The sequence below is a fragment of the Pan paniscus genome, chromosome 13, assembly GCF_029289425.2.
Source record: "Pan paniscus chromosome 13, NHGRI_mPanPan1-v2.0_pri, whole genome shotgun sequence".
Classification (NCBI taxonomy): Eukaryota; Metazoa; Chordata; class Mammalia; order Primates; family Hominidae; genus Pan; species Pan paniscus.
Genome location: NC_073262.2, coordinates 102930795 through 102945627, shown reverse-complemented (window position 1 = coordinate 102945627; position 14833 = coordinate 102930795). Strand labels below are relative to the sequence as shown.

Below are 14833 nucleotides of genomic sequence, written 5' to 3'. Positions count from 1 at the left end.
AGGAACCACCTATTGAAGTCAAAAGGCCCCCTTCCCTCATTAGAGGAATATGCCCTGGGTGTGAGCATCCAAACTCTGAGAGATTCTAAGCTAGGCACCAGGGGTTTCCAGGGCAGTAAAAGGGCCTGTCCCATTATTACTGGATAAAGTCTAAGCAAAGAGTTAGAAGGGTCTGGTGAGGTTAGCCCCAGGAGTTATATATTTCTACATTTATCTTACAAATATTCCCATACTTCATTTGAAAATATTTTAAATGGTATTTTGGCTCATGAGAATATTTAAAATATTCTCATTAAATATTTTAAATGGTATAATGGCTCAAGCCATTATTAATCACCTAGAAACAAATCATAAGCAAACTTTTGGGTGAACCAATGGTTTGCTCAATACATCTGACCCTCCAAATGATCTCTGACTATATAGTAGTCATTATCTCCATTTGAGAGCTGAGGACTCTCAGGGATAGGAAAGCTGTTTGCCCAGGGGTAGACAGCTACCACACAATGGAGCCATGCTGTAAATCCAACCTGCAGATCCCATAGCTAATTCTCTGTTCACAGTTCTAACTATTCACTAGTTGCATAGTAAGTTCAAATTTAACTTGCTAGTACCAACATGCCAAGTTGGTGGTCATGTTCTGTCGAGATTTGAAGCCTTTTTGGCCTTGGGTCCATGAGTGATACTGTTTCTCCCTTGCAAAAACTAAAATGACTGAAGGGAAACCAGAATAATCCTAAGACAAAAATGAGCAAGCTCAAAGGCTATAAAAATTCGAGATCTCAAAAACCAAAGATAGCTTTCTTGACTAGACAACAGTTGGTTATAAACTCTGCAACAAAGTACCTCTCAGATATGAAATATTACTCCTAGAGTTGGGTTTTTTCCCCCATTTTTACTAAGAATTGAAACCCACAAAATGACAAATCAGGATTACCCTATCAAAAGACAACTTCAATTGCTCCTTTGTTCTAAGAAACTGTGTGTTAGGTACTGACTGGCAATACCTGTACCTTGATCTTCACATTAATTATGCATTTTTCCTACAAAATTGGCTGCCACAGTACACGCTGTAAGTCAGATTTGAGAGCTGCCAAGAGAAATGTTCCGAATGGCTGACTTTTTAAAGACAACTTGTCAGTTCACCAAATAATTCTTTGGGGGCTTATCCTAGTATACTTTGTCTCTCGTATACCTATACTTATACCTATAGCAATTATTACAGCTCTTTCCTGATGTATCAGCTTACAGCAAAGGCTAAAGAGGTATTTTTTTACATTCAACCCCTGATATACAAGTAATGAAACATACAATTCCTTTGACAGCATCAATTTACTTTGGCTGTTGTTATTGCTTAATTCCTAAACTGACTTATGTGAAATACCCTGATTCCTGGGGAGATAAGTGATTCTGGCTTAGTCCGTACAACTAAAACAAAGAAGAGTTTTATATTATCAACTCAATGAATATTTTCTTCCTTGAGGTTTCCTTTCATCAAATAATCATATCAATGCTTCATTTCCTTTAGTTAACACCTTATTTTAATGAGGCTTGATTCCAAAACATATAAGAATACACACACGCAAGAGGTACTATATTGAGTAAGTCAAGCATTCCAGCCAAGTATCCTATCTTTCATGTGGCACCAAGTGACATTTTGTAGAAGGCACAATGCTAACTATTCATTCTGCAAGCCTCAAAAAGATAGGCATGAACTACATGCCAGAATGGAAAAAGCATAAGCTTTGAAATCTGACGCTGGCTTCGAACACCATCTCTACCACCACTATCTCTCTGTGACCTTGAGCGAATGACTTATCTCCCCTCAGAGCTCTGTCATCTGAAAAATGGGCGTAACAGACTTACCTCAAAGGGGATGTGAAAGTTAAAGAGAATTTTGTTGTAAAGAACATAGCATATAACCTGGAACATTAATAGACACTAAAGAACTGTAAGTTTTTTTCTGCCTCTCCATAAAATGCGATTAGTAATTCACTTTGAATTTGTTGTCTATTCACAAAACATAATGTAAAGGATATCAGCTGTGGTGTTCTTTGTGATCACAATAAATTAAAACTTGTTTATCCATAGAATAACATTAAAGTACATTCATATACTGAAATTTATGCAGTCATTCTAAATATTTTTCAAATAATATTTTATGACAAGGAAATTTTTACCCTAGAATTTAAGTGAAGAAAGCAGAAAAGAAAACCTGCATAATAAAAATAGTTCACATTTGCTGAGCATATGCGATGGTCCAAGAACCATGCTATGTACTTTATCTGCATTATCTTATTAATTTTTACAATAAACTTACTAGGTATATAGTATTATTATCTCCATTTTATAGAAGTAGAAATTAAGGTTTAGAGAGTTTAAGGAATTCATAGTCACTACGTAAGTTGTATAGCCAGAGCTGAAATCTCCAAGTGCCTGATTCCAAAGCTCTTTACCGACTATGTCATGCTGATTCTTCAGTACAAACGTCCTGGGTCCACCAAGAGCTAGTTTAAAACACACAAATATACCCATGCACACACACTCACAACCTCACACAAATGCACATCTGAAAGGGAAACACCAAATGCTAACAGTGACAATCTCTGAGAGGTGGAATTTTAGCTGACTTTTAATTTTTTATCCATTTCAGTAGCTTCCAAATTCAAAGAGTATGTATTATTTTTAACATCAGATTTTTTTTCAAAAAAGAAAATGCATGAAAGTACTCTGAAAAATATAAAGACACAAATACTAGTATTTTTATGAAGCACTCATTTATTCCTTGATATATTATAGATTTGTGTTTCTTAAGAATACTATTCTTTTAAATTATTTTTTCTATCTAGTCCAAGGCAGAGAACATGTTTTTAAAAAAACTATTTTGTACATGAGTACAATAAAATATAGCACAGAAAGCACCATATGTGTTACTTGACAGCTATTTGACATTAATATGAGAGTCAAATAATTTGTGTGGGAAGAAAAATAAATCTCTTTTCAAATAATACAGAATTTTCAGCTTAGTGAAAACACATCCATTAGTGACACAATGCCATCAGAGCTCTCTCTGTCATGGTCACGTTACTGATACTGTCATGGAGCCATCTACACAGGCTGGCACACTGTTAGGACATGCCTCAGCCTGACGACTCTCTGTCCCAGGAGATGAGAATATCATGATGTGCTGGAGTGACACCTATGGAGTAATTTCCTGTCACCCTACCAATTCTCTTTAAGAGTAATGATTCTGTAAAGAGAATAGAATGATGTATTACATAGCAATTCCTTTGAACCAAACAAGTTCATGAGTTGAAATGATAGGTGAAGTTTGATTTTATTTTACAAAATTATTTTCTCTTAAGATACATTAAAAATAAGGTGACTTAGATATGCTTTTTCAAGAAATTTTTCAGAAGAAAAATTAATGCAATCTAAAAATTACTCTCATGAATCTTATTCTTTATCATAGGGGTTCTACTGAGTGGCAATAAGTAGACCAATAATGATCTCATTACTAAAGCATTTGACTAAGTCTTTCCCTGACTCTATGCTCTTGGATAACAAAGTAAACAAGTGAAAGACTGTCAAGCTAGTTTTAAAAAAAAATTCACATACTGATGTTAATAATTCTCTTGCAGAATGTCACGGGGCCCTACCTTTGGCCTGTCTTGGTCAACATTTCATCAACGACAAAGTAACATTTCCAAGTGTGCAATTGATAAATAAGTAAAAGTCTAACATCATTAATATATCGAATTTAAAAATTTTAGAATTCAAAGCTGTCTTGATAAAGAGGAAAAATAATTTAACAAAAAGAGACAAAATGTAGAAGGATAAATGTATGTTAAGTCCTCTAAGTAGGCACACATGATTCACTGCTCAAGTAAAGAACAAAGGAGACCTGGCTTTGTAGCAGTTGTTAGGAAAAAAGGCTTGGAAGTTTTCTTTAGCTTCGTATGTGAACAAACAATGTGCTGTTCCTGATTTACATGTGAGGCCCACACAATATTTGACTAGATTAATAAAAGAGTGCCCTGATCAAGGGAGTGAATAGCAGCCTGGTGTTTTCTACTGTTCAGAGTACTCAGTCAGGAGTAGGCTATTGCATCCAAGATGCTTTTTTTTTTTTTTTTTTTTGAGGTGGGGTCTCGCTCTGTCACCTAGGCTGGAGTGCAGCGGCGCAATCTTGGCTCACTGCAACCTCCACCTTTGGGGTTCAAGTGATTTTCCTGCCTCAGCCTCCTGAGTAGCTGGGATTACAGGCACACGCCACCATGCTCAGCTAATTTTTGTATTTTTAGTAGATACGGGGTTTTGCCATGTTGGCCAGGCTGGTCTCAAACTCCTGACCTCAAGTGATACGCCCACCTCGGCCTTCAAAATGCTGGGATTACAGGCGTGAGCCATAACACCCGGCCAGATGCACTATTTTTAAGATGGCATTGATAGAGTAGTGGGTGCCCAGAGGAATGTTAACAGGATGAGAACTATCAGTTAAGAGAACTAGCACTGCATAACCCTGAAAGGAGAAGACTTTGAGGAGGAGATACAATAGCTATGGCCAAATATTTGAAGAGCGACCACGCAGAAGGTGCATATTTATTCTGTGGCATTCAAAGGGCGGATGGAAGACCAACAGGGAAGCTGCAGGGAGGCAGGTTTCAGTGCACCAGTGGGGAAGAGGTTTTACAAATATCTGTGTCCACCTGTGCTTGATGGAGTATTGGTCCAATCACAAATAACATGAAGTCCAAATCGAAATGGGCTTAGGGTCTGGAGCACTGCAGACTACTGTCATTAGCATTACTTGGCTTCATAAAATGTTGACCAAACTCCTCGTTCCTGGCTGGTTCAAATGGCAACTGGGATAATGTGGAAAGAATTCCTGCATTTGGTGAGATGTTAGACCACAGTATCCATTTTCCATTTCCATTGTCTGCTTTCTACACGTGTAATTTCTTATCAGTGAGTTTCATGAAGATACTCCTAGTACACACATGTAAGTAATATCTAAATATGCCTCACCTTAATAAATGAGGGGAAAATGTAAATTTAAATGCAATCGAGAAGAGTCCAGAAGGTGAAATTCCACAAAAGTTTTCATATTATAAATTAGTGTTGCCATGGAAACCTTAGCTGATATCATCCACTGCAACTGAAACAGTTCTTGTTCAGGGAGTACCAGAACAATGAATGAGTTCATATATTCAGTGCTACAAACCAGCACTAAATAACATTTTTAATGCCATTATTTCTAATTTTTGAGGACGTAGATTTACATGGTCTCCTTGAGTGTTCATGATTTTGATATGGCACTAAAATCGAGGGTATGGAATTACAGTGGTGTGATCAATTGCATCAAGAGCTGAGCAAGTCACTGGAAGCTCAGTGCATGTACTGAATCCACCATTCAGATTCCACAGGAGAAATAAACGAGAAAGGAAAACGACCTGCCAGATCAGGGCATTTGCAATCACAGTGACTGGCATAACATCTTCCCCTTTTCCCTTAAAAAATTACAGGACTGACCACATTCCTACAATAAACACTTGTCGATCAGGGCAGTATGTGAGATCAGACTCTCTGCTGTTTACAGCACTTCAACAAATGGGTTTTCTCAGTTATGTACTGGTAATCACTACAATACATGAAAGTCAGCCCACACTGAGAACAATATTGCCTCCAATCAAAATCATTCTTACCTTAGTATACTAAAGCTTTTTCCCTCTTGTAAGCAACAAAGGCTACAACAAAAGAACTTCCCAAACACCCACAGCTAAGGAAAAAACTGCTCCAACAAAATAAGTGTGAAAAATCTGTCCCTGGTGTCCAATTCATATATAAATCTTCTTTTTCAGGATATTTTAGTGGCTTTATTTGTAATCTATCAGCAAAGAATAGAAATAAAAGTTTATTTTGATGGCAGTGCACCTGACTATTCAGAGATTCAAAAACCTGCTTTGTTAATTGTTATGCTATCCTGGCAGAGGATGTAAACATGCCTTTTTTCCAAGGCTTCATGCTGTACCTATAATCTCAGATGAGTATTTTCACAAATGCAAACCATAGGGAGAATGGGACTTAGGCAAAATGTGAAGGCAACTTCCTTCTGGTCCTTTGTCACCCTTGGCTGGGTAAAATCTGGGCCCCTTGCCCCAGATTTCATATCCTCTTCCTGATCAGTCTCAGGGAAAGGTCTATAAAATTATTCAACATAAGGAGGGTGAATTGAGATATACTGAGATATGAGGATAAGTTTGACTTACCACCTCCATAGCATTTGCATTTTAGGCCCTGGTGCCAGGCACTTTATATTTTATCTTATTTAGTCACAACAAAATCATAACAGAATTGTAGGCGTTACTCACTTCACTTCATACATGAGAAAACTGGGGTCCAGAAAGATTAAATAACTTGCTCAAATTCATATAGCCAGCAATGGCATGACTCAAAATCAGGTCTTTCAAGTGCCAAAGCCCGTCCTCTTTTTCTTCTAAATCATACTGGTCATAGGAAACTAAATAGAGTTTTTATAATGTAGGCTTTCACATATTGGAGAGCAAAAAAGAGAAACTTGATATTTGAAGTGCCCTTTTCAGCAGTATGGATTCTGAAACCACAACATAAAGGCGGCCACCTTTCTCATACACACATAAGACCAACCTTCCCACTAGACACAAAGATATGAATGCACCATAATTTAAGAAAATCAGCCCTATATCTGTCTTCCTTTCTCCTTCCAAGTTGTACAAATGGGACTCAGAGACCAGCGGGACTGCAAACTAGCAAGAATATTTGCTCTCAGGGGTCTGGAGCCAGGGAAAAGCCAAGCTCCAGGCAAATTATTCAATTCTAAATACTATCAAGTTTCCTGACCCTTGCTGGTAGTTCTCAGTACTAAAGAGGCCTAGAAGGGAGTAGCAGTGGCCCAACCCTAGGGACACTACTGTCCCAAGAAGGCTTGGAGAAACATGACAGGATCCTTAACTAAGACAACTTGGGGTCCCTCCACAAGAACACAAATCCAGGACTTGGGAATGCAGGAGACAAGGTGGAACCCAGTACAAAAGTGAAAACTTGTTTACCCAAGAACAAGACTGAGTTATGGCTACCTGGCTAAACTACCTGGACAAGGCAAACTGCATGGTTGGTCCGCGAAGTCGCTACGCCTCAGATGAAAGGAAGCTGTATTCCCTCTGGAAAGGGCCTAAACTGGTCCTAGATCCTGCGAATGAGGGAGAAATAATCACATCAAGGTAGTTACCACTCCTCTCAGGCTATTTTCTATAACGTAGGACTTTCAAACTTCTGTTTTTAGCACAAGAACCTTTGCCCCTAACAAAATCTTATACAAAATGCCTACTCATGAAGCAAATAAAAACAGCCGCCCAGGTTGAAACCAAGAGAGGAAGTTCTCAGAATTTAAGAGTCCAACAGACTACAGCAGGCAAACCACCACTAGAGAAGACAATGAGTCACACTGCCTATCAGATTTCACTGGAATCTAATCCTACTGGACTGTTCTCTTTATAGTCACAGTTTCTTCCCATCACCTCTTCCAGGAGGGTTCCCCTTCCTGATCCAACCTGGTAAGATCTGGTTTCCTATCACAGGTTGGCTTTTCCATCGTGAACACATAAAGCTCTGCATCTCTCTTTTTTTTTTTTTTTTTTTTTTGAGATGGAGTCTCACACTGTCTCCCAGGCTGGAGTGCAGTGGCACGATCTCCCCTCACTGCAAGCTCTGCCTCCCAGGTTCACGCCATTCTCCTGCCTCAGCCTCCCGAGTAGCTGGGACTACAGGTGCCCACCACCATGCCAGGCTCTTTTTTTTTTTTTTTTTTTTGTATTTTTAGTGAGACGGGGTTTCACCGTGTTAGCCAGAAGCTCTGCATATCTCTTAAGGCAACACGTGCTATCTTCCAGGTCTTTCTGACAGTCCATATGCCCTTCCCTCAAAGCCCTTCAGGCCAACTCATCCACAGATTACTGCCCTCAGTGTCTTAAGGCATAACTAACTTCTGTAGAGCCCTTATCAGCGTGGGGCACATCATTTTGTTTGACACATAATGACTGTATGGTGTGCATATTATTCAGACTCCAGATTCATTGATTCATTAACTTGTTCAGGATCCTACAGCCAGACAGTAGGGGAGTTGGGACTTAGCCCACTAGGAAGAATCAATGGCAGGATGGAGAATCTCAGAGACCTGGCTCTCAGGGTTTCAGCTGGTGCCTCACAAGTAGGAGGCTTCCAGGGAATGTGACTCCACTTTCCCTTCCCTTGTTCCTCCTGTCTACCTGAAATCCTTCCTCTACCATACCACGAGAATTCCTGCCTCCCACTTCTGATGATGGCTGGGTGGGCCTGCTGAGACAGATGTGCTTTAATAGTGCTTTCCACACTATGCCCATTATACATATAACTCCTGGCTATAGTGTTCAGAAGCTGTCTCTCCAATTCTGAATCTTATCCAAACATTTCATACCTCTGGATTGAAAAAACTGAGCAACTGCTACTTCTCTATGCCAATAGGGCTGACTTAATCTTTCAAAAAGCTCATGGGCTTGGCTCGTACAGGATGCATCTCCTGGGAATGAGATGTTCCCTAACAATGCTGTCCAACAGAACTATAATGTGAACACACAGGTGATGTTTAATTTTCTAGTAATCACATTTTATTTTATTATTTCTTTATGTCGCATGTTAACGTCCACTAAGTAATCACATTTTTAAAAATAAAAAGAAATATGTGAAATTAATTTTAGTAATATATTTTGCTTAACCTACTATATCAAAACTATTGCTGTTTCAACATGTAACCAATATTACAATTTGTTAAATAAGAAATTTTACATTTTTTTATATAGTCTCAAAGCATGGTGTATTTTACACTTACGCACATCTCAACTTGGACTAGCTGTATTTCCAGTGCCCAATTGCCACATGTAGTTAGTGGCTACAGTACTGAACAGCAGGTCTATCATCTCGCCTCTATTCCCATCCCTCCTATCATTTCTTTCCTTTAGTGGAGATGCTACGGGCAGGGGCAGACAGTGGGGACCAGGATCATTAGAGGAGACTGACACACACCTGAAGGGAAGGCCCAGATCACAAAGAAGCTTTCGTGCCATGCCAGGGAGCTTACATTTTAACCTGAAGATGCAGAAACTCCTCTGAAGGATTTTAAGCAGTGGAGAGTTGTAATCAGATTTGCCTTTTAGAAAGGCAGCAGTATGAGGAACAAATTGGAGACAGGCCAGGCAGAAGCCAGAGAGACCAGTTGCGAGGCTACTGCAATAATCCTTAAGAGAAGGGATGAGGGCCCGAACCACGGCAGTAATGAAGGTTATGATACAGGGAGGAAAGAGCAGATTCAAGAGAGTCTGAAAAGACAATCTCTATATAAAATGCAGAGGTTGAAGAAGGCAAAGAAGTTGTCCTAGGTTTTAAACTTGGTGAAGCAGGTTTCATTCATTGAGATAGAAAACACAGAAGGAATATGCTGGATTGAAGTTGGGGAAGTGATGTTTTGAACTTGTCGAGTTAAAGACATTTGGAACACATGTCAGATAAGATTTCAAGGCTGGAGATGCAGATTTACAATGGAATCAATGGCATACAGGTGGTAGTAGAAGAAAACAGAAGATGAGCTGCCACAGGGCGAACATGCAGAATGAGCAGAGGGCTGAGGGCTGAACTGTAGGGGAGGCTAAGGTTTGAGAGGAAGGGAGGACAGTAAAGAGAAGTCCAAATATAGAGCAGCTGGACAAGAAAGAAAATGAGGAGAAATGGATAACTCAGAAAACAGGTGGGCAACATTTTAAGGAGCAGAGAGTGATCAAGAACACCAAATGTTGTGCAAAGTTCAAGAAATGAAAGAGAATCCTAGATAATGGACCTGGTGGTCATTAGGAGAGGACAGGAGTGCAGGGGGTTGAAGATGAAAGGAAGATGGCAAGGTACAGGATGTGTACAAGGACCTGTACTTCAAGGAGCTGCCTGCTAAGACCAGGAATAAGACGAAAGACACCCAAACCTAGAGAGAAGCAACCAAAAGCGTTCATCGTTTTCTGTTTTCATAAAGAATAAGAAAGACTTATGCATGTTTATATGTTGAAAGAAAAGGATCATTGAGACCCTGAAGAAAAGACAATGAAGCAAGGTCCCTGAGGAAGCAAGAGGGATTAGCATCAGACTGGAATAAGGGAAAGGAAGAAAAGGAGTGGGAAGAGAGCCTGCCATTTATAAGGGACACAGATTACCACTGCAAAACATTTTTCCTTAATTAGAAATATAAATGTAATAATAGTTATCCGTGAAGGCTTTCTCTCTCTTTAATAGTACTACTTATCATGTATAAAATAAAATAAATGCTGAGCATGGGAAGAAGTCACTAGAGCTCCAGATCTGTGGTCTTGGTAGATTACCAAGCCTTTCACACACCTTCAAACTGCTCCTAAATATCACTTCAGGTGATACTCATCACCTGCAGAGCCACAGGGGTTGCTGACAGCTAGTGGCCTCTCTGACTTGTTGGTTTCTGTGCAGACCGATAGGTAAATATTTTCAGTGTCACCATGTGTTACCTCACAGGGTGGTATAAGAAAAAGCAGGGCCTGGGTGTCAGACACCAGATTCATCTGCCACTTATCAACTCTGCAGACTCAATCAAGTTATGTAACTTCCCTGAGCTTCAGTTTCACTGTCCAATAAGGGTGTATAATCCTTACCTTCCAAGATTCCTTTGAGGTTTAAATAAAATGATCAATAAGTGATAACTATGATGATGATGACTGTATTCACTTTGTTCTGAATCTCTAGGAACTGGGTGCTGATAATGAATTAGTACTTTGCAACAGCTAGCATCTTGATCCCTAAGGTGAATTAAAGTATTAATCCTAGTGTTAGGAAGGAATCTTGAAAATCCATATGGCCACCTAATGTTGCATCCTTTCTTCATCTCAGTGCATATGCAGTTTCTGCCCGCAAACTGCCTGGGCTTTATACCTGCTCTACAAATTACTAGCTACTTAACCTTTCTAGGCTTCAGTTTTGCTCTTCAGTAAAACTGGAGTAATAGGAGCATGTACTTCATAGCACTGTTTTGAGAATAAAGGAGAGAATGTATATAATTAAATAAGATATTGCCTGGTATAGGCGATGCTTATACATGTTTAGTGATGGGGGCCTATTACCTCCTGAAATAGCACAATCCATAATGGGGCAACTTTCCATCTATTGACCCAAAATCTGTATTCCTCAAACATTCCCATTGGTCCTAGCTTTACAGACCATGGGAGTAGTTCCACAGAATCAGAATGAGGGTTCTATATAACAGTGTGTTTACACCTTTACTCAACTCGGCTAGGTGCACTGTGCAGTGTCCCACAGATGGCTGGCTGCTTGGGACCACAATCTGGGGTGGACCTCTCATTATTTACATTACTGTGAAAGTGTCAACCTTCAGTGGCATTTCCATAATGCAGGAGGCCTTTCTGAGCATTCTAAGTGAGCTGGATGCTATCCAGGAACACACTGGTTATACTGCTTCCAAGATTTATTTTTTGCTTTGTGTCATAGGCAGTTCAGCACTTGGCACCACACATAATTACTGCAGGTATCTATATATCCTTTAGGTTCCATTATTGAACACTGCAGCCCACCAATGCTCAGAAGACTCCTAGCTGGGTTCAACTCAGAAGCAGGAGTACTATAAGAGTGCTGATGTAAAGTCAACAAATTGGCCCTGGAATTCACTCACAGCACCCTTCCCCCATCCTTATATTCCCAATAACACTGAAATCTTATCCAAATCCTTTCAGTAATCACCTCAAACAATTGTCATTCTAAGAAGATTCCCTCCACTCCCCAACAGATTTTTTTCCCTTCTGAGCTCTGCTAGACCTTTGTTTCTGGGATACGTCTGTTATTTTTTCCTGCTAGGCTATAAACTCCTTCCCAGCAGAAACAGTGCCTTGTACAAAATAAGGCTTACTAAAGAATTAAATTCGGTCCTGAATACAATGGGATGTGGTAGACTCTTCCCTACATCACCTTTCACCCTCAGATGGGTGCCCAGATGTATTTTTTTCTAATTTACAGGGATGCTTTTAAATGAAAAACTTGAGCAGCCCTGCAATAAATACAGTCTGAAATTTTAGAGCCAATTAGCTGAACTTTTATATAACTGATAACTTTAGCCTAATTGTTTGACGTATAAAATACTGGCATAAAGCCTCAATGCTTTTTTTGCTCAGTACTGGGGCCCATCACTCCACCTTAAAATAACTACAAGCTTCTTAATTCCAACTCACAACTGCCAGACTCCATCATTATCCCAACTCTGGGAAATGCCGAGTCCTCAGAATTCTCACAGTTGATGAATGGAGAAGCTGATTAGAACTACTGAAGAAAAATGGGAAAAAAAAAAACCTCGACAGACGCCTCCTTCAAATGCCTGTCCCTTTTATCCAATGTCAACATGAATTTCTAAGTTAACAAATATTTACTGAGGTCATGACTATGTGTCAGGCTATGAGTTAGGCTCTGAGGACCCAATGGTGAGCAGTTCAGAGTCAGTATCAAAGCCCATGATTTAAAAAAAATCATCCTTACATTTATTCATTTTATCGGTGTATTTATCAAGTGCTTCTTACGGCCAGGGCCGGTAGACAGAATAAAAGGCACATCAGTGCCCTGCAGGAACTTACTATCTAGTTGAGAAAGAAAGAATGAAGCACGTAACAGCGTAAGAAAGGATCTGATGGTCTAGAGGAACGATGCAAACAAAAGGGCAGAAAGAACCAATGAGAGTAACATGATCAGGGCAGGCTGACTTGAACTTGAAGAATGCGGTTAGGTCAGAGAAAAAAAGAAGAGACACATTCTAAAAGGCAGGGCACGAACAAAAAAGGACACATGAAAATGAGCATGTCATCTTAGAAGGGCAGTGAGATCCAACTAGTAGGAACAGAAGGTTCATGTTGGAAAGAAGTAGAAAATAACGTTGGTAAGTTAATTTGGGGCGAGACTGTGAGGTACACTGAAACCAAGCTGAGAGGCTGGGCAATGGGGGAGGCCATGGAAAGTATTTGCACTATGGTGCAATACTAAACAATGCTAAAGTATTGTACCGGTGAAACAATCCTTGAAGAGTTTTGAGGGAAGAGTTTTAGGAAGGTTGATACGGTGGAAGTGCGTAGAATGGGGAAAACTCAATTACAGAGAGACCAAGATGTAGACTATAATTATCCTAGAAACGGTGATGGCTGACGGCCTCCTATCCGATCAGGGAGAGTGAAGAATGAAAAGGAAATGCAGGGGTGGCTCAGAGAAACCATTAAAAAGGAAGAGTTAACAGGACTTGATAACAGTTTCACAGAGGCAGTGAGAGAGCAAAGAGTCAGCAATGGTTCCTACATCTCCAGTCTGGGTGATGAAGAGAATGCTAAACGGATCAAGAAAGGAAAGTCTTTTCATCATAAAAGGAACAGGTTTAGAGAGAATACAAAAAGTTTGTTATCAAGCATGTAGTCTTTAGCTTGACAGCAGGACATCCACCATAAAAAGTCTATTAATTAAGGAAGTAGATAAATAGGAATGGAGTTTGGATCAGTACTAGAGACAAAGATTTGTATGATGCAATGAAAGATAACATCACATTTAAAATTTTTTTATCAGAAAATAAAAACACTAGCTATTAACAAAAATAATAAAAAATTACATAAGTTGTAGAGAGAAATATATCTTCATAAGACTATTTTTCTCAGCTATGGTACTTAGGGGATCCTACCCATTACCACAACACTGAAGGAATAAGCTTCTGCAGAAATTCAACATATGGCCTATTTACATAACAAGCATCACAACTCCAAATTAGCCATTTTGATGTGTCAAAGACATAACACCTTCATAGCAAGACTACTTCAAAAAAGGGAAGAAAAAAGAAAGGTTTGTTTTTCTTCTATAATTATGTTTACTGGGTTTTTAACTGTTTGTAACATGAAAATCTTATTTTAATTGTGTGATTACACTTTAAGGCAAAACAGTGATGAAATGGATTAGTTGAATGTTGCACAACATTCAGAGATCAATAAACAGACCCAATCACTTAAATCTGTCCATATGAGACACCTACTCTCATGTCCTGTGTCATACTTGTAAAATCTACTCTTCTGTGCACAGAAATTATAAAAAACATATGATTTAATTATCACAGTCAAATGACAGTAAAAGTGCTACAGAAGATGGCTAGCAAAGAAGTACTATGAAGCAGTGACTAAGCAGTACCTGTCAAGTGCACATAAAATGCATTCCACTCTTGTCATACAGTGGGACAGGTAGTAGCAGCTTAGATCTTATGAAGAGCAACCACAACTTTTTCCATCCTATCCAAACTGTAACCAGAAGTTCTTGTCCTGGCTCACCTCAGAAAATGCTGATTAAAACTGTATAAAGTAATAGAATGAAGACCACCTATGCCCTTTCAACACACAACCATTCACGAACATTCACTGTGATTGATAACACAACTCTGATCGCAGACTAAGAAACTCACAAAAATTAGGCCCCAAAGTGAGATATTTCTAAAGCTTAACTTCTGATGTAAAAGCTTACCACTCACAAAACGGGTCCATAAAATGCTTCAGACTGGCATGCAATCAAAGACTGCAACGGTGTGGCCTAAGTATTTTCTTTCCCTGATCCTTACTGGTGTGGCAGAGCAGCTTCACAAGCCCACAGATACCTCTCTCCACAATGGCCTCAGGAAAATCAGTGCATGCAGAAAAACTATTTACTGAAGACTTTCATTAGGGGGCTCCCTAAAACA

At 39.4% G+C, this 14833-nt stretch overlaps 1 protein-coding gene across 10 annotated transcripts in view; it reads right to left on the bottom strand.

Moving 5' to 3' along the window:
- SPATS2L (spermatogenesis associated serine rich 2 like) overlaps positions 1-14833 on the bottom strand; it is a 173312-nt gene that overhangs the window by 155665 nt on the left and 2814 nt on the right. Inside the window, exon 1 of one of the 10 annotated variants that reach the window (XM_057301466.1) lies at positions 14620-14637. The exons of the other annotated variants lie outside the window; for them this stretch is intronic. The gene's annotated coding sequence lies outside the window, so the exon portion shown is untranslated. Of the gene's footprint in view, positions 1-14619; positions 14638-14833 lie in introns of those variants that run through there. 10 annotated transcript variants of the gene reach the window in all.